The 19,023-nt window shown below is 41.6% G+C and overlaps 1 protein-coding gene across 14 annotated transcripts in view; it reads left to right on the forward strand.

The window, feature by feature from the left end:
* The window catches only part of LOC116843773 (phosphatase and actin regulator 1), a 514,963-nt gene that overhangs the window by 303,145 nt on the left and 192,795 nt on the right, over positions 1-19,023 (forward strand). The window lies entirely within an intron of this gene.

The raw sequence follows: 19,023 nt of genomic DNA on the forward strand, positions 1-19,023 counted from the left end.
AGAGAGAGAGAGAGAGAGAGAGAGAGAGAGAGAGAGAGAGAGAGAGAGAGAGCTCTCCATTAAAAACCTGTGAAATAACCGTCGTTGCATAAAGTGTAATTTTAGCGCGGTCGCAAGTTCTCCCCCGCTTTTGTGTGTGTATACAGTAATCCAGAAAAGCATATTTACGTCAGTGTAGAAACGTACCTTAAACATGACAGCTTTCGAATGCGCGAGAAATTTTTACGACCAGTCGAGAAGATGTTCTACCCTAAACCGAGGTAAATCCGCGTGCGACTGTCTCTCGCCCCAAAAGCGAAGACTTCGTATCGAGACGAGACGTCAGCGACAATTTGCGTGTCAGCGGAAAATGCAGATTTATCTCAGAGTGAAACACTTTTTGTAAGATTTAACAGTGTACTGTTGGAATTTCTAAAATATTGATTGTAATTCCTTGACTGCGTTCAGAATGTCACCAATGACATCTCGCGGATGTCTTACCATTCATCAGATCGATAGTTACGAGAAATTTTCAGCCAGCAGCATCTAGCTACGCGTTTCTCGTGACTGGTAATTAATGGAGAAAGCGGAAGATGTTCAGAGCAGAAATTTGTCGAAAATCTTTAGTAATTGTCGAACTTGGTTAGATGGCGTGCAATTATGTGGATGCTTGATTAACGTGGTGCGTCAGTTTGAAATGATTTCAGTATATTGTGTAGATAGTGTGTAAGTGAAGATGAAACAAGGCGTTAGGTAGGAAAATAGAATTCAGGACGGAAAAAATGTATAGGTAATAGAGATTATAGGTAATAAAGTAAGCATTAAATTAGTATATTAATGCAGAGAAAATCATCGATAGAGGAAATGTATAATAGACCGTAATAGAAGACAAATTAGGGACAGAGAAAGAAGAGAATACAAGCAATAAAGAGGAAAGGTTTGATCAAAGGATGGGATAAGGAAGCAAAATAAAAAAATATACGGAAGAAGGACTGACGAGATGATCAACATTTTTAAAATTTCAACAGTATACTGTTAAAATCTTACAAAGAGTGTTTCACTCTAAGGTAAATCTGCATTTTCCACTGACATGCAAATTGTCGCTGACGTGTCATCTCGATACGAAGTCTTCGCTTTTGAGACACGAGGAACGGTCGCACGCGGATTTACCACGCGGGACAGGTACTGTGTAAGTAAGAAAATTGAAGCATAAAAAATAATAGGAAAGTTGTAGGATATGGAAAATTTCTTTTTGGCGATGTAAGCTGAAGAAAACATAAAAGAAGTGAAGAGAAAGGCAGAGGAATTACTTCATGGAGTTAGTAGGAAATATAGAGTGGGGTAATGAATCTAATAACATATAAAAGAAAACTGGGAGAAGAGAAGATGAAGAGAGAGGAAATAAGAAGAGCAGTGAAAAGATCAGGGAACAGGGAAGATAAAGGGATAGGTGTGTACATCTGATGAGGACAGAGTTTGGAGTGTTGTGTATGAGGACGATATGGTATCCGTTGGGTGAAACAGGAAAGTGTAATTAAATATGACAGATAGGAAGAAGGTAAGTAGTGTAAAGGTTAGGTGAACATTAAGAAGATTGTTAAAGGAGATTACAGGAGTATTATTTTAGGTTACGATGATGATGTTGTAAAGTCAATTGGAGAGAGGCAAGGCAACTATAGGGAGATATATTAGTAACTGGATAGGTAGAAATAAAGAGTGAATAGTTGTGTGTGATTAAAGAATATAATTGTAAAGCAGGTTCTCTTTTTACTGTGTAAGCTGAAGAAAAATATCCTGATGCTGATACTTTAGTAACTATCGATTTACCGATCAGTAAGGCATCCGCGGGACTCAGTGTACGCGTTATTGTTTGGTCGATGATGGCGAGCTATGACGGTGATCGTTTTTGTTGCATTGTTTTCCTTACTGTCGCGCACTGAACGCGACATTGAACTTTCTTCGTATATCTGGTCTTCTTATGTCTAGAAGAAGAGAAGCAAAAGACGAAAATCCAACTTGACCAAACCCTTGTCCACAATCTTGCTTTAAGACGTAAACCGTAAGAAATTGACCAAGCATGGTCGGTTTTTAGAAGAATAATCGACTGTAGTTGTGGACAAGGGTCAAGTTCGCATTAGCTTTTATTTAACCCTTTAAGGCGCATAATTCATGAAACATTCTAGTAACTTTTTTTAATAAAAAATTGTCAAAAACACTCTAAATAGCACATACACGGAAAAAACAATTCTGTTGGTGCAACCGAATTTTCGGTTGCTCAGGGATCAGACGAAAACTCGGCTGTATGAACAGAAAAATTCTTTTATGAGACTTCTGTATAGTCAATTGTTCTCAGTTGCCTCAACTGAGTTCTAATATCGTTGAATGTTTAGACGAATATTTTCGGTTGCGACAACAGAAATATTAGTTTTCATAACAGAGATATCGCTTCTGATTACCTAATTTTCAGTTGATTCCTATTTATTACACCAACTGAAATTTTTTTACGTGTAAGGTTTCAACTGCTCGATCCTAAGTGGTTCCTATTGGTATCAGTGATACTTAAAAGGCTAAAAGAGAAAGGAAATCTATTCGAATGCCGAAGTTGTGGCTTTTTTTCAAACATGAAATTTCATTTCACCCCACTGCATGTCGCGACGGTGGGGCCGTGAACATCAGTCGCAGTTTCCGTCGAGGACCATTCTTCACAGTCCATAGCCGAGCGGATGTGAATCGGCTTTCTAGTGGTCGCGTGGGCGCACTTGACCGTCGCGCGCCGTTTGTAGAACGCCGATGTTTCTGTACGCACCGTCGACGCCGGCTGGGAAATTACCTGGCAGGTAGGAAATAATTAGCCCCCGGGCCGTTGGTTATACCGGGAGCTTATTGGCGCGTGAATCGTACATTTGCGAATGATAATTCCGACCGTTTGTCGGCCGTTTAATAAGTTTGCGCAACTCTCTTACTCGCTCTCTCGCGCGCGCGGGTGATTTTGGTCGACTGAACTTTCTTCTTAATTAGATTCGCATCGCATTATAATCCGAGCCTATATTAATTGCCACTTCGGATGTATTTTCGCGTATTTCGCCCGGCCTATACACCTACAGGGTGTCCCAGGACAATCTCCGAAACTATAGGCATAGTACGGATTGAAGTGAATATAAAAGTCTTATACTGTTTTGCAGTATTCGCAATGATTATTGAGATATTAACTAAAGAAGATTTGCGAATGATCACGCGATAATGGATAAGCTGTAGTGGCTGGCGATATCTGCCGTCGTGTGCTTAAGTCAAATTGAACAAAAACATTCTTCTACTTTTTTCTCAATAATTTTATAGACTTTTAGTTATTAATGAGAGAACATCAATATATTACCGCGACCATCCATCAATTTTCTTTAATCAATAATTAAAAATCTACAAAGTTACTAGGAAAATGATAGAGAACTTTGTTTATTTTGACTTAATATATAAACACACGATGGCAGAGGATCGTCGCCACTGCAGCTCATTTATCATATCTCGTGTGATTATTCACATATCTTCTTTAATTAATATTTCGATAATTCTTGTGAATATCATAAAACGGTATAAAACTTTTATGTTCAATCCGTACTATGCTTCCACGAGAGCTTCGGAGCTTGTCCTGGGACACACCCTGTATATGACCGCGGTATATTTTCCGATCATTAGCCCTCGAAGGACACGGGGCGCGTGCGCGGCCCTGTAATTAGCGGCCGGGACGAGCAAGCGTGTTTCGTGTTGCGAAAGTCGCGTTACCCGAGAGAAAGAGAGACAGAGAGGAGAGAGGGGAAAGAGAGAGAAAAAGTGATAATTTTTCGCTATATGATGGTTGCACGTTCAATCGATCTATCAAACGACAAGCGACAGATGCCGACAAAGTTAACTCGACGGATTAATGCCTCATGTCATTATTAGACCCCGTGGATTTTCATCAATCACCCGTGAAAGTCGTTGATTCAATTTATACGTCAACACTTTAAACACACCGAGAGACTGCTGTTCAAATAATTACGTCGCCGACGGCAAACGCGCGAAGTCGAAGACAGAGACTCGAGACTCGCGCTCAATGAAAGCTTATGGGATTCACTTTTCGTGAGAAAACAACATCTTCGAGATGTCTACAATAATGATTTATTTGAAGCCAGGCTCTCTTCGATTGAAATCAGATTGTATCAATTAATGGACGATAAGAGAGCCGAATGACAGAAAATTATTTGCGTATATTTATTAGCCTTATAAAATTTGTAATATCGGAACATCCCGACCATATTTTCTGATCGTCTTCGGTTGTAATACATAATTCAGTGTTCTGTATACGAAATATAATTACGACTTTTAAATGATATGGAGAGAAGTTATGATGGACGGACTCGATAAAAGGCGTTCTTTTGTGAGCAAATAGAACTCGTCAAACTGAACGAAATAATGGTATATTATTTTGCGGATGTGAATTTTCGAGATAACACTGATAGAAAATTGGGACAAATGAGTGCACATGACGTGGCGGGGCGAGTTCTTTAGCCTCGTCCAAAATAAAATCTCATCGGTTGACAGTCTTTTGGCAACGATGAGCGGTGCGTGGACAATATAATAATACATACCTCCACTGTCCAACATCGCGTATCGCCCGTCGTTGCCAAGAGATTGTTTACTGATTCAGGCATCTTAAGTAAGACTTTTGGGCGAGCGTAAAGAGTTCGTCTCATCGCATCACAGCACTCATTGACTAATTTTCGCAATAATTATTATCTAAAAATTTCTCTGAGAAAATATAGAAAATAATGAAAATATAGAGAGAAAAATATGGTAGAGTATAGTTGATGATTAAAATTGCTATTTGGTCTTAATATATCTTGGTATACAGAGAGAACGATTTGTTGAATCAAATAAATGTTTCTTTGGAATAGTTCAAACAAATTATTTGGTTAATACAATAAAAATATTTCTTTAGAACTAAGCCGCAAATAAATATTTTTGTTGCGTCAAACAAAATTTTGTTCGATCAATCAAAAAATTCGTTTGGACTATTTCAAAGAAGTGTTTATTTGATTCAACCAAATCGTCCTCTCTCTGTACAGTTCTAACACGAGAATGGTAATACTAACATGTATAAAAAGTTATTGTCACGAACATTATAGATTTAAATTGAAAAAGTGTCTTCTTGATTATAATTTATTTCTCTACGTAATTATAATTACAAATATCAAATATTTTTTTTTCACTATGTTTGTTCGCAAAATAATGAAGGACTTGTTCGTTCAATTTGAAGAAATCTATCTGCACACGACACCGCCAGACATTCTGTATAACAGACCCTTATCTTAAAATCTATCTCACTATTAATCAGTGTTGTTGTCGGACAAGGGTGCCAAAGTTCAACATAATTTTCTTTCATCACAACTTCTCCGTTCAATTTATGCGTCGTAATTACATTGTTTCGTGTAGGAAACATTAAATTATGCACGTCGGCTGAAGATCACACGTCAAGAGATGGTTGAAACCATAGACATATATAATAATAGACTGCGCCGTCCTGTAAGAGGCGCTATCCGCAACACCCGAGAGAGAGAGAGAGCAATATGAAAAGTAGCTGTGTCTCATTCTAACACGCCAGTTAGTGGGGATGTGAAAAAAAACAGGGGAGTGCATGGGAGAAAACAGAAGAAATGGTTCACATGTGCTGCATTTGCAAATTTCAAGCTGGTGCTATTGACGTTTTCACTTTTTCCCCTTACCGTCAGTTACACTTCTCCACGACAACTCCCCTCCAACTTCCTCCTCACTCTGTGTGATGTGCGAGAGAGAGAGAGAGTTACTTTTGGACTCTGTCCTTCGATCCTTCGGACAGCCAGCCCATATGAACGCGCAGTCTATTATATATGTCTATGGTTGAAACGTTCCGACATTACGAATTTTGTAAGACCGATAAAAATATGTCAATAACGCAAGTCGGCTCTTACTGTCCATTAATCGATAAAATTTAATAATAACATTAATGATAATCCGATCAACATTTTCGGAGCGTGACGATTAATTCGCCTTTTACAGACGCTTCGTGCACAGAGAGAACGATTTGGTTGAATCAAATAAACGCTTCTTTGGAATAGTCCAAACGAATTTTTCGATTGATCGAACAAAATTTTGTTTGAAGCAACAAAAATATTTATTTGCGGCTTAGTTCCAAAGAAATATTTTTGTTGTGTCTACCAAATAATTTGGACTATTCCAAAGAAACATTTATTTGATTCAATAAATCGTTCTCTCTGTGTACCGGTAATTAATTTTTTACAGCACAGTGACGCAGAAGTGTAGGTGAATGGACATTCAATATTTATAGAATGAATATGTGGTAAAAATACAAAGAGGCGTTCAATATTTATAGACTGTATGTGTTATGTGAATATATTATAACGGGAGAAAGAGAGAGGCAGCGAGAACGATGACGTGCTGATGTCGGCGCGGCGTCAATATGACGTTAACAACTGCACCGATTTTCATCCATTTATATCGCTGTAATTATATAATCCCGCTTATAACTTTGTTATCGTTCGCTCGAGAAAGAGAGAAAGAAAGAGAGAGGAGGGGAAGGAGAGGGAGAGAAATGGATTTATTCCTTTAGGATAAATTCTTAGGAGGGAAGAGAAAGAGAGAGATGGACGTCAAAACTTATGGATTTAAAGCGTCCTCTCTCGTTGCAGACGTCGGTGTATTGCAGCGGCGCGATAAAGCCGTCGAAGCGGCGATAGAATCTACGCGAGTATTACGATGAAGAAGATTCAATTAAGATCGTCGCGAGGTAGGGCGGTTTTAATGAAGGCGCGACCTCGAATCGATAGCTCCGAGGGATCTCCCGCTGCCGCCCGATGCTACATCATTTGCGCGGGAGAGGGAGGAGAGGCAAAGAATATCGTTTTACCGTGTGTACCGCGTGTGCGTGTTCGCGAGGCCCAAATTTTTCCGGGATTTCACGATTTTCAGCTGCTCGGATATTCGAATGCTGAGGAGGGTGCGTAAAAAATGAAAATCCCGGGTCTTCGAGTTCGTACAATAATACGAGTAAGAGATCCCTCCTTGAATCCGCGGGCGCTTTGATATTCTCCAAGATCCTTCGATATTTATGCCTCAATGAACGCGAAAACCTCTCAGACGCGCTGCGCGCGTCATAAACAGATAAACAGATAACGTATATTAGATAAACAGATGTACGTATATTCCTCGATGGCAATTTTACGAGTCGATTTGTAAAGATTGCGCCCCTTCTGAGGCTGGTTCGAGTTATAGTTATTACATAGAACGGCGAAATAAAAGCGAGAGAGATGATTTGCTCCAAATAGTATCGTGTAAAATGTAATACGAAAATCTGAGTGTAAGAGAGAATTCATAGTCTGGTAGCGGGGCAGAAAGCAGAGAGGCGGAAGTCAATCAGAACTTGCGCGCTTAGAAAAGCAGAAATACTCGATTACCACCAGCGCGATTGATTTCTGCCTTTCTGCTCTCCGTTTTTCTACCGAAGTGTCGATTCTCCCTAACTTTTAGCCAATTTCCTGCTGCATCAATAATGTACAATATTGAATAAAAATAGACAAAAAATAGACAGAGAACTCGAGTTGATTAATAATCAAAATGGGCAGGTTTGCATTTAGTATCATTTTTTGCGCATAAAATTTTAAAATTCACGGTGCATATATTATTTTTTAGCTCGTTTCATTGGCTCCCTATTAGATTTCAGTTTTATATAATAATGAAACGCGCCAATGTTATAGCATCGGTCACTGGTGTGATCCCTAATGGCAGCCAGCGTGTTAACAATTTACTTTCCTTGTCACCAGAATTGTTCTTAACTTTGTTCTCAAGAAATCCGTAGAAATATTCATTCACTTCGCGACACACAAAATGCTGAAATAAATGCGAACTACACTTCGCCGCGTATAGTTCACATTTATTTCAACATTTTTATATTGAACTTACGCTTTTGAAATACAGTGATATATTTATATCGAGTGTATCAACCCTTTGAATTGTCGTAATTCCCCGAAACGATGCGTGTATAAAAACCCTGGCTTGCCAGATAAAAAGTTACATTTTCTAAAGTTGTATTTTTTTCCCACGAAATATTTCATAAATCACTAGAAATCAAACGTCAACGTGCAATTTTTACACGCTATAAGAGCATTTTCCAAATTCTGTGAAATATCTACGTACGGAAGGTCCGAAATGGCCGTGCCCGGTGCAGTGAGAAAACGTGTTCGAAGGGTCAATAAGCAAAAAAAGATTTATCGCAGGATAAATCGAGCTGTGTTGAACGAGACACGACACAGGACTGCCCGCGGTCGGATTTGCATCGTGCGCGGCGCAGACACGGACGACGACACGTCGCGTCGCGGGACGCGGAAGTCGGGATCGTTATACCAGGGTCCTGGACGCGTCGCACCGCGCCGGTACGTTGTTCCCCGTTCTCGCCCACGGCGCGGTTGGCGCAGCCGGGGAGCCACGAAATTCCCGGGACACGAGTTCGCGGGGACGTCGTAGAGCGCGCGCGCCCACGCATCTCCGTTGCAACTGCAGCTGCTGCAGCTGCTGCGGCGCGCTCCACTACGCCCGGCGACGAGCGCGTGCAACCGCGGTGTGCCGCGGCCTCCTTGTTCGCATACTCCTTCAGCCTCCTGATTACCGCGGAGCGCGATTGTTGTCCCTTGAGCTTAAACGCGAAAGCTCGATGAGGGAGGCGCGCCGTCGGGATGGACGGTAGACTAAACGGAGAGAGAGGGAGAGGAAGGGAGACAGCGAAATGCGCTCCATAAATGACATTCGAAATCCTTGAGAGTGCATAATGTGGTGGATTAAGATTAAAGCTGAATTCTCTCTCTCTCTCTCTCTCTCTCTCTTTATTTTTCTTTCGATTTCTGCTGTTTCCATTTCTGCTTCTCGCCCTATCGCGTCGCTTAATAATGGACACGTGCTTGCTGGATGTTTTACACAAAAGAAAGGAAAAGGAAACACCGCCGTTTTCAGTATATTCCAATTTGAAGAGATTGTTTTACCTTTGTTTGTTTATCCTCTCGTTCACCGGCGCTTGATATAAACCGGCTTTTCCTAGCGTCGGTGATAATGTGAGAGTAACGCGCGCGTGCGCTTTTTCGCTTGCATGTTTAAAACGACGAGCGCGGTCGTCGAGATTGCTTCTCGGTTTCGTTGCAACTTTAATACGCGGCCCCGCGAAAATCGCGTATTAAATTCTCTTTTTCTCGCTCCCTATCGCTCGGCCGACACTCTTCTCTCTTTGTGGACACGGCGCGATTGCGAGCGCAATTTATCGCGGCCGCAAGAATTGGACCTCGCAGTGGGAATATAATGGTAATAGTGTTCGAGCGAGTGCTTAAAGCCAAAACGCAAAGCGAATGTCAAGGCCGCACACCCAGTAATCTCCCAGCTTCCTCTCGCTTGCAATCTCTCTCTCTCTCTTTCTCTCTCTCGCTCTCCCAGATTTTCCGGGGAAAATCCTGGGTAACCCAAGCCGTCTTCAGCGCGCAGACTTCGGTATTAGCAGCGTAGATCGTAAATTCGGGCTGTTTCGTAGAAACCGCGGATCGCCCTTCGCGGTGCGATAATGGGAAACTGGAAGTCTGCAATACTGCCACGAGCGATTAACGCGATAGATTGAGCTATCCGTGCAACGCTATTGGCATGGTAAGGGATTCTAAAAATCATTCAACTGCTAAAAACTGCTGAAGACAGATCAAAATGCTGATGGGACAAATTCTTACCGCGATCATCAATTTAATTCGCGAACACGAAGTATTTTAATTGTAATCTGGCTGTTATTTCGAAAATTAATCCTGACATGGCACATCTGTTTCGGCCACCTTACGTAACTCTTTGCCACGTGGACGAGCGTTGATGGTAAACGAAATCGGGAAATCGCCAAAGTCGAACTCGTTCGCGCCGAATTCCCGCTCGATCATTTCATCCTCTCCTATTGTGAGGGGTTACAGAAGGAAGTAAGGCAGAAGGAAGTCAGGTGAAAACTCGTGAGAGACGATCGCGCGCCAGCACAGGAAATTCTCCCGTGTGTTATCCTATCTGAAGGCGCCACGTTCGCGTGCGTGCGAGGTGCCGCGCAAGTTTCGGGCTTCCTAAGAGTTACCGTGCGCGAACAAAGTTTTCCCTACTGCCGTGTCGGCGGTAACGACGTTTCGGAAGCCGCGCGATAGAAACGTAAGAGGAACGAAGTTCCTGCCGGTTCGGCGCGATGAACCTTTTTCGTCTCCCGTTCCCCCATCAACCCGCCCCCACGACCCTCTCAGTCACGTCGATGTCACTTCCTGTGCGCAAGGGTGGCGGAGAAAGATCCTGTTTCCTTCCTCGGCATCGCGATGCTCGGAAAAAGCGCGGCGAACTTCTTCTCGTTGCTCGTTTCTGACGGCGAACGTCTCTTTCTCTCTCGCTCACTCTCGTCCTCTGACTCCCTGTCCCTCTCCCTCTCTCTCTCTCGCGCACACATGCGCTCTTATGTTACCGCGACTAATGATCCTCGTGATTAATACTGCACCCGTACGTCCATGTTCGTGGCAGGAGACACGGTGAGTGCAGAAGAACGTGATGGTCGGATCTCGCGGAGAGACGAGACAGGCAGGGACGCGGGTTTTCACCTTTGAGAAAAGAATTTAATCCACCGGGAAGAGACATTACCTTCGCCCGCAATTACGTTAAAAATTAGAGTATATAGACGAGCATCTCAGGATGTTCGTTCATTCCCAACGGACGAGATTCGAGGGTCGGCAAACGAGAAACGTGAATTCGCGAACAAAATTACAATTTCCAGAGAGAGAGAGAGAGAGAGAGAGAGAGAGAGAGAGAGAGAGAGGGAGGTTGGAACGAGCTCTCAAGAACGAAAACGAACGGGAAAGAGACAGCGCGTTATTTTTACGCACACGCGAAGTACCCTCGTGACGATCTCTGAGTATTATTAGGGACTCATGAAAGTTTATCGGACATTTAGTCGTACCAGCTTTATTAATAGTAATGAGATGTTTTCATGTTTCATGAAAATACTCTCCATATTTCTTGGAGAGAACTCTCGCTTGAAAAGTGGAACGACAGCCGAGCCACTCGAATTCGAGTGATTTCTCACTCACACAGAAAGAATTCTCCACTCTGAATTATAAATACTTTTATTCAGATTTTTTTTTAAGGAGTTTACAATATACTTCGTTGTTACTAAAATATATTCACTCTAATCGACTGAAACATTCGCTCATATGAAGCCAGAATTCGCTCTAAACTTGAGTAGAATATTCTCTCTTGCAATTTCGAGCAGCAATATTTTCACTATCGCTTCAAATGAAAATACTGCTTTTTTCATTCATACAGTATTCCATTCTGGTTCGTTGAGTGAATGCTTTCAATCGAAATTGAGGAGTGAATTTAGTGCATTCCAGAGGGACATATTCATTTCAATCGAAACATCCGCTCACATGGAGTGCGATATGTATCCTTCGTTTTTTGCTTCAAAAATATTCAAGATGGTAATAGTTATTAATTCACCCTCTATATTGTCTTGTAAAAAGTTTCTTTCTCTCTCTCTCTCTCTCTCTCTCTCTATCTCTCTCTTTCTCTCTATTTGCCGTTTTATTTTATCTCACGATAAACTTGCACTCCTCATTTTCTTCGCACACACCTAAGAGCACGAGCGCGAAATGTCATTCTCTGTCGCACGGCAGCGACATAACAGCTTATACGTCGACTGGTATACGTTTCTGGCAACCCTCTTCTCAGATCCGGCGGGAGCGCGTATTTACCGTTCGCGGCGATTGCCGTTGCTATCTCCGTGTCCGATAGAAATCGATTGACACTTGGAGGTGACGCGAATTTCCGATGCAGCTCTCGAAGGCGCTCTCGGGACGACAACATGCACACACATACACGTGGATCCGGACCCTTTCGCCAGAATTACGATTCCGGTGCGTCGAGCGAGCTTATTCGAGCAGCCGGGAGTTGCGTTGTCAAGACTCTACAGTATATATAGTGTTTGCGAAAAAACTCAGTCAGTTCGTCGATTATTTTATTATCTCGGGAAATGTGTCACATTTACAGATGCAGAATTATAGATAGTTATCCGATTGGCGGCGGAAAGTAGAGCAAGGCGGGCGCTCTCTAAATTTTTTAGAATGAAATCCCATCCGAAAATTAGAATGACAGACAAGTCATTCTCGAGTGCAAAGTGAATATAACGCGAATTCTCCATTCGGAATTGTCGAGTGAATACATAGAGAGAATATTGCAGCTCTTTGCGTACAAATTTCTTTCAAGTCTACTGTGTGCTTTCTAGTATTGCGCTCTCTAGATTTCTCGGAGTGAAAAGCGGCGGTATTTTCACTCGAAGTGACAGCGCAAACATTGCCACTCGAAGCCACAAGAGTGAATGTTTCACTCAAGATTACAGAGTGGATTCTGTCTCCGTATGAGCGAATGTTTCGATCGATCGGAGCGAGCATGTTCCTCCGGCGGTGCATCAGAGATTCATTATTTACTGCAACATTTTCTTCATATAAATCATCAAATTCACTAGTCCTGTAATTGGTACAATAACAGGCATCTCATTCCTCTCTCGCTCGTAGAGACATCGCGTTATTTCATTGCAAGGGGAGATCGGAGCTATATGGCTTCGATAGGGATACGTTGCTCATTTTTAGTATTTATTTTGAGAGAAACAGTGAGTACAAAATCGCAAAATGGTCCTTTTAGAACATAAACACTTTTCCCTGAGTGTCATAAAAATCTGAAAAATATTACAGTTAAGAAATAAAAAAAACTGATTTAGTAACAGTAAAGTAAATTTCCGAACCTCTTGAAATTTTCTGTTAATATTTTTCATCGTGATTGAATAAAATTAGGCAATGTGTTACTAGCTGGAGTGAAATTTCTTGCAAGTGTATGATTTCCTGTTTCTGGTAATAAATGCAATTTTTATTCATAAAATAATTAAAACAGAGCATATAGGCGGACGAGGTAAGGCTAATGGTCCATAATTAAGGGCCGGCAAGAGATCTGTGGAGATCTCTCGTAGAGATTCTGGGGCTACTCAGAATGTATATTTTATATATGTGCACGGAAAAAAGAGATCTGCTACATATAGGCAACTAATTTACTGTATTAACCACTTTTTCTTTGTTGCAGGAGTCAATTTTCTTGCTATAATAACAAGAAAATCTGCTCATGCAACAACAAAAAATAGCTAAAATAATAAATTACGTTTAGTTGTCCATCTGTAGCAAATTTGCTACGTTAGCCACCTTTCTTGTTGTAGGAACAGACTTTCTTGTTACCATAGCAAGAAAATAGATTCCTGCAGCAAGAAAAAGCTAACACAGCGAATTAAATTTAACTTTCCATATGTAGCAAATTATTTTTTTCCGTGTGGCCTTCTTATTCTGCGGGCAACTGAACCCGGGCAAAATGGTTGCTGCATCTCCGTATTTTGGTTATTGCAAAAATGTACGATTAGGAGAGTCGTGGTAGGCGTTAATACATAGAAGAAGAAGAAGGTTGCCTCTATCATGTTTATTCAGTCAGCCACAGCGATTAGTTGGCTGAGAAGTTGTAACTTCGAAATGCTAAAATATGGAGCGTTCAGCCTCGGTCTCCCGTAACATGAAAGCGAAATTTCGACACGGTAGCGCGGCTGCTGCTGCGCGATCGTCAAATTAAATTCCCCAAACGGAACCTCGGGTTTAGATCAGCGCGCGCGCGCATATCGAACGCGCGTCGTTAATCATTCGAGATCGGACAATTACGCGGCTCGGTTTCATATGCATCCATCGCGGGTGTATCCTGCGTTTTCGTCCGACATACACCGGGCCCACTCGAACGAACGGCCGCAGCATTAACTCGTGGATAATTAGTGATATTACGCGGGCTAATATTTGCTCGACGTTCTCGGGGAAACAATGGTCTCGCAGTAATTTACATAACGTGCACAATACTCAGGGATTCGATGAATAACTCTCCCTTCTCTCTGCCGTTCGCGCGCGCGCGCGTGTGTATGTGTGTCAGTGTGCAATGCAGAGGTCGATCTCTCGTAAGCGGCACCGAAGTTCGAGAGGTCGCGTGCACACCCCCGCAATATTCCGCGTTTAAAAGGATTTGGCGGCACGTGTGCTCCATTGCGCACGCCAGCGAAGTTCGCTACCCGAAGTAGATCCCTAGCCCTAGGAATAGGTGCGTCGCGTAATAAGCAGCTAACGTGACGCCGGCTCCGTCTCCGCGCGAGAAACTCTGTCGGGGCGAAACAGTCGGTTTTATTAAAGCGAACGACGTGCCAGATATAAGTGACACTTGGGAGCAGCAACGGCTCTTATTTCATTTGTACCGAGCAGCCCGCAAGATATTAAGCACGTCGGTTCGTTTTCTTTCTTCCTTTTGCCGTTCTGTTGTCTCGTCTTTTCTTTCTTCCGCAAGAGCTGCAGAGGGCTGCAGAGGGCTGAGCGAGGACGATTGTCCAACTGAAAGAGGTGCATTTATCGCGTGCTTTCCGATTCCGTACGGGTCTGAAAAGCTTCTGCGTTTTCTGCGTAATTTTCGCAGACTGCTACCTCACCGATGATCGATCGTTCTTGGGAGCGGCGTGTTAAGAGCGCGCCGGTAAAGCGTCCCAGCGTGTTATTACATACCGCACGTGGCGGCACATCGGGCGCGAATTTTTTTGCGAACCCGTCGATATGTAGGAGACGGAGAAGGAGGGAGAGGAGAGGAGAGCGACGCGCCCCGCTGCCAAATAGCCGAAGTTCGGCTGTATTTCGTGACAGTGAACGATGAGCTTTTTTGTTTGAGGCCATAAACTCTGTCGCGTTCGTGGACACGTGCGATCGAGTCGCCAGTTGGACGGTCTTCTCACTCGAGTACGTCGCCACGATTAACTCTTTAGCTCCACTGTGGACACAGCAATCCATTGCTGCACGCACAACTTTGTCGAACACGCGTAATGGGCAGAGAGTCATCGACGTTTGTTACTCCCTGAACTTCTTGCAGTGGAATTTTTTTGGAGACTGGAATGGCCACCAAATCACTCGAGTTATTTTTCACTTACACAGCGCGAATTTTTCTCTCTGAATCATCGAGTAAATATTTTCACATAAAATTCAGGGGTAAGTCTCGTATACTTCACTGTCATTGAAACATATTCACTCTAATCGATCGAAACATTCGCTATATGAAGCCAGAATCCACTCTAAGCTTGAGTGGAATATTCACTCTTGCGACTTTGAGTGGCAGCATTTCTATATTATCACTTTGAGTGAAAATACTGTCACTTTCCATTTTTTTTTTTTTTTAACAAACTTGTGCCAAATAATTTAAAGAATATTTACTGAATTTTTTGGAGTGAAATTTTATTCGAAAAGTAGGATGACTAACTTGAATGAGTTATTGAATTTGAGTGATTTTTCACTTATACAGAGCGAATTTCCCATTTTAAATTATATAATAAATATTTTTATTAGAAGTTGAATATATCTGATGCTGCACTATTAAAATATATTTACTCTAATAATATTACTAGTAATATTACTATACTAATATTCGCTCATATGGAGCCAAAGTTCACCCAAACTTGAGTAAAACATTTATTCTTGCGATTTCGAATGACAATATTTTCATTATCGTTGAGAATAAAAATATTGTTAAATTTCACTTGTTTTGAGAGATTTCATTCTAAAAGGAGAAATTCCATTCTAAGAAATTTAGAGAGTACTATAATTTATTACATCTTCGTTAGTATTACGTATAATATAATAAAATTTATATTTGCAATGTCACAAAGATTGAACAAACTACTCTGTAACGACAAGCTACCCATGCACTGTTAAATATTGGAGGGTCAAATTTAAACCAATTTCTTGAGTTAAATAATATTTAGTTATTTTTAACTATCATGTATGTCAAAATTTACTATTTTAACACAAAACATGTGTTTAAAAAAACAACCACATCTAATCAACCCATTTAAAACAATATTAAGTCATTTTTTTACTAAAACAAAGGTTATATTAACGTGCACATAATAAAAATAAACTAAATTTTAGTCAAATTTAATACATTTCTCAAGTTAAATTATTTAACTCCATTACATTCGTTAAATACGACATATTTAGTAGGAATAGTGGCGACTTATAGGAAAAATAACTCAAATTGAATATAATTTAACACTACGGATTTAACAGTGTGGAGTCTCAATGCAGGTTTTAGAAGAGAGCCACTGTAGTGACGTCTGATCGTAAAAAATCATATAACGGGAAACTGCTAGAGTAGTAGCTCGTGTATCCAAAGAGTTAGGTTCCGCGGCCACGTTTGCTCAATAAAGTACGAACGATTGTTCAGTAAAGCTCGATCGAGAGAACGGAAGGAGCCACCACCGCCGCCGCCCGCGGCCAATAAATAATTCCTCTCTGCGGCGTAACTCCCGCGAGAACGGGAATCCATTCGTCCGTTCGTTGCGAAATTCCACTCGCGGCTAATTATCTTTACCGGGGCGCGACGACGCAAAGTGGTCGGCGATATCGTATTGCGCGCTGCAGACGTGCGCTAATGCAAGCCGACTTCACGGATACAGGCTCGCGCACAATTAAGAATTCGTGGACGATGTTGGATTAATTATTTTACGGAGCTTCCAGAAAAGTTGAATGGAGGCGAGAACGCGCGTTCTCAATTTCTGCGACGCGCACGGAAGAAAAGTTTCGTCGAATACGCCTGAACGAACCAAGCGCCTGTTTGTTGAAGCAAGTAGAATTTTATATTCTTAGGATCGAATTTGGTTTGAAGAACCAAAACTCTTTAGAACTCACTTCTAAGAATAAGAGATTTCTTTTTAGTTTACAGAAACCAGAATTTCTGACTTCTAGAACTCTCTAAATTTGGTTTCTAAATCAATAAAAATTCCAGCTACCTTTGACAATCCTTAAAACCGAATTTGGTTCTAAGAACAAAGGTTTTAAGAACAAAGAATTCTGTTTTTGATTTATAAAAAATAGAATTTCTGACTTTTAAGACTGAATTTAGTTTTCAATTAGGAATCAGGAATTCTGTATTCTTCGATCAAAATACGTTTGGCGTGTTCGCTGTCAGGCCAATATAACGAAGCTTTCCTCCCGCGCGCATTTTCCATCGCAATTCCGGCGAAAGACGAGGAAGTATCATTCACGTACTTGGCGGGCTCTTTTATTTGCGCGTTTTACACGATCGCGTTCCCTCTCGCGGCTCTTTATGAAGTAAAACGATCCTTTGCACGTAAACGAAGAAAAATGGGGATCGACGGGATAAATGCGTGGCAGAGGGAGAGAAGGGAAAGAGCGTTAGAAGGAAGAGAGAAGGATAAAGAAGCGCATGGGGGTTCTTCTTCCCCGTCCTGCTTTGCTGTCCTCTTTATCTCTTTGTTCGAACGCGCGGCGCAATTTGTATGGCGCGGCCCTGTTGTTTCGTAAAACCTTTGTTATAAGGTGGCTGTTAGACGGAAACGGCCCGGTGTACGTTACTCGCGTTCACTCTTTTCACTCGGCCATCGACGCAACACGGCGGCGTGGGAGAGCTGGTGCATAAACTGCGAGGAGGAGGATGCGCCGAGTGAACGCGCCCATAAAATTTATGGGCTCTTGCAGACTCATTCACTCGGCAACGCGGCCTTCTACGTGCTACGTAGTTTCCGCCGTGATGAAGAATTTCATAGACTGCGGGCGATATCCGTGTTCTCCTTCTCCTCCCCCAACTCCCTTCTCAGCCACTTTCATTCGCGTGTTCTCTCTTTGTCTCTCTCTCTCCCCAGTTTTTTCGTTTCTTTTGCATATTGTATACATCTCTGTTCTCTTTAATTTTGTCTCTTTTATTTCACGTCACCCCAGCATTACTTTCTCTTTCTTTCTCTATGACTTTCATGTTGTTTATCTATTAGACTATTTTTCCAACTTGGCATATTTGTGTCGTTACCGTATTTTTAGTGACTCGTCAAGGAGACCACTCATAAATTTATTATTTATCAAACAACATTACGTTTCTATATATTTATTTCATTATCTATACTAGTACTATTATTAATTTTAAATGAAATCGACACAAACACATGTACACAATATTACGAACACGAGAAAACTATTATTTTTAATTTTTTTTTATGAATATTTATGCATCAATTGATATAATAAACACAAATAACAAAAAGATAATTTAAATATTTAAATATATATGTTTATATTTATTTCGCGAATATTACTATAAATGATAAACTTTTTCCGCTGTATTTTGAAAGTAAAATGGTCAACGATTCTCTGAAATTTGTGTATAACGTCTGTAGAGATCAGCTTTTAGTATCATAGTAGTTTTCCATCAGAATCTCACATGTAGTTCAGAAGATATTAAAATTTTTATTTCATTTGTGTTTTCATCGTACTGCTAGATTGGTTCTTAGAGGGCCTTAAATTCTTGCTCTCTCTTTCGCTCTCTCTCTCTCTCTCTCTCTCTCTCTCTCTCTCTCTCTCTCTCTCTCTCTCTCTCTCTCTCTCTCTCTCTCTCTCTCTCTCTCTCTCTCTCTCTCTCTCTCTCTCTCTCTCTCTCTCTCTCTCTCTCTCTCTCTCTCTCTCTCTCTCCTTTTCTCTCTTGAATAGCGGTAGCCGTGCCGGCGCGACGAGCCACGGTTGTTGCCTCATCGATTTTGCAATATCTAATCCCGCGTGAGTATCCGCTAATTATTCGCGAGAGAATTTATTTCTACACGGGAGCTATTCAACGTAACACGCGTTATGTTGAATATTGCAGCGAGGCGCATCGCGTCTACTCCCATTGCCGACATCAAACGATTCGTTATTACGTGAACGAAAGCGAGGAAGAATAATTTTATATTTCCATGTCTCTCGTGACGCCACTTTACAGACTTCAGTCTCCAATCTGAAAGCGAATTTTGCATCGGTCGATCGATATATGTGTGTGTGTGTGTGTGTGTGTGTGTGTGTGTGTGTGTGTGTGTGTGTGTGTGTGTGTGTG

This window comes from Odontomachus brunneus, unplaced genomic scaffold, assembly GCF_010583005.1.
Source record: "Odontomachus brunneus isolate Ranch 3 - 2012 unplaced genomic scaffold, Obru_v1 Obru_scaffold_035, whole genome shotgun sequence".
In the NCBI taxonomy this organism is placed as follows: domain Eukaryota; kingdom Metazoa; phylum Arthropoda; class Insecta; order Hymenoptera; family Formicidae; genus Odontomachus; species Odontomachus brunneus.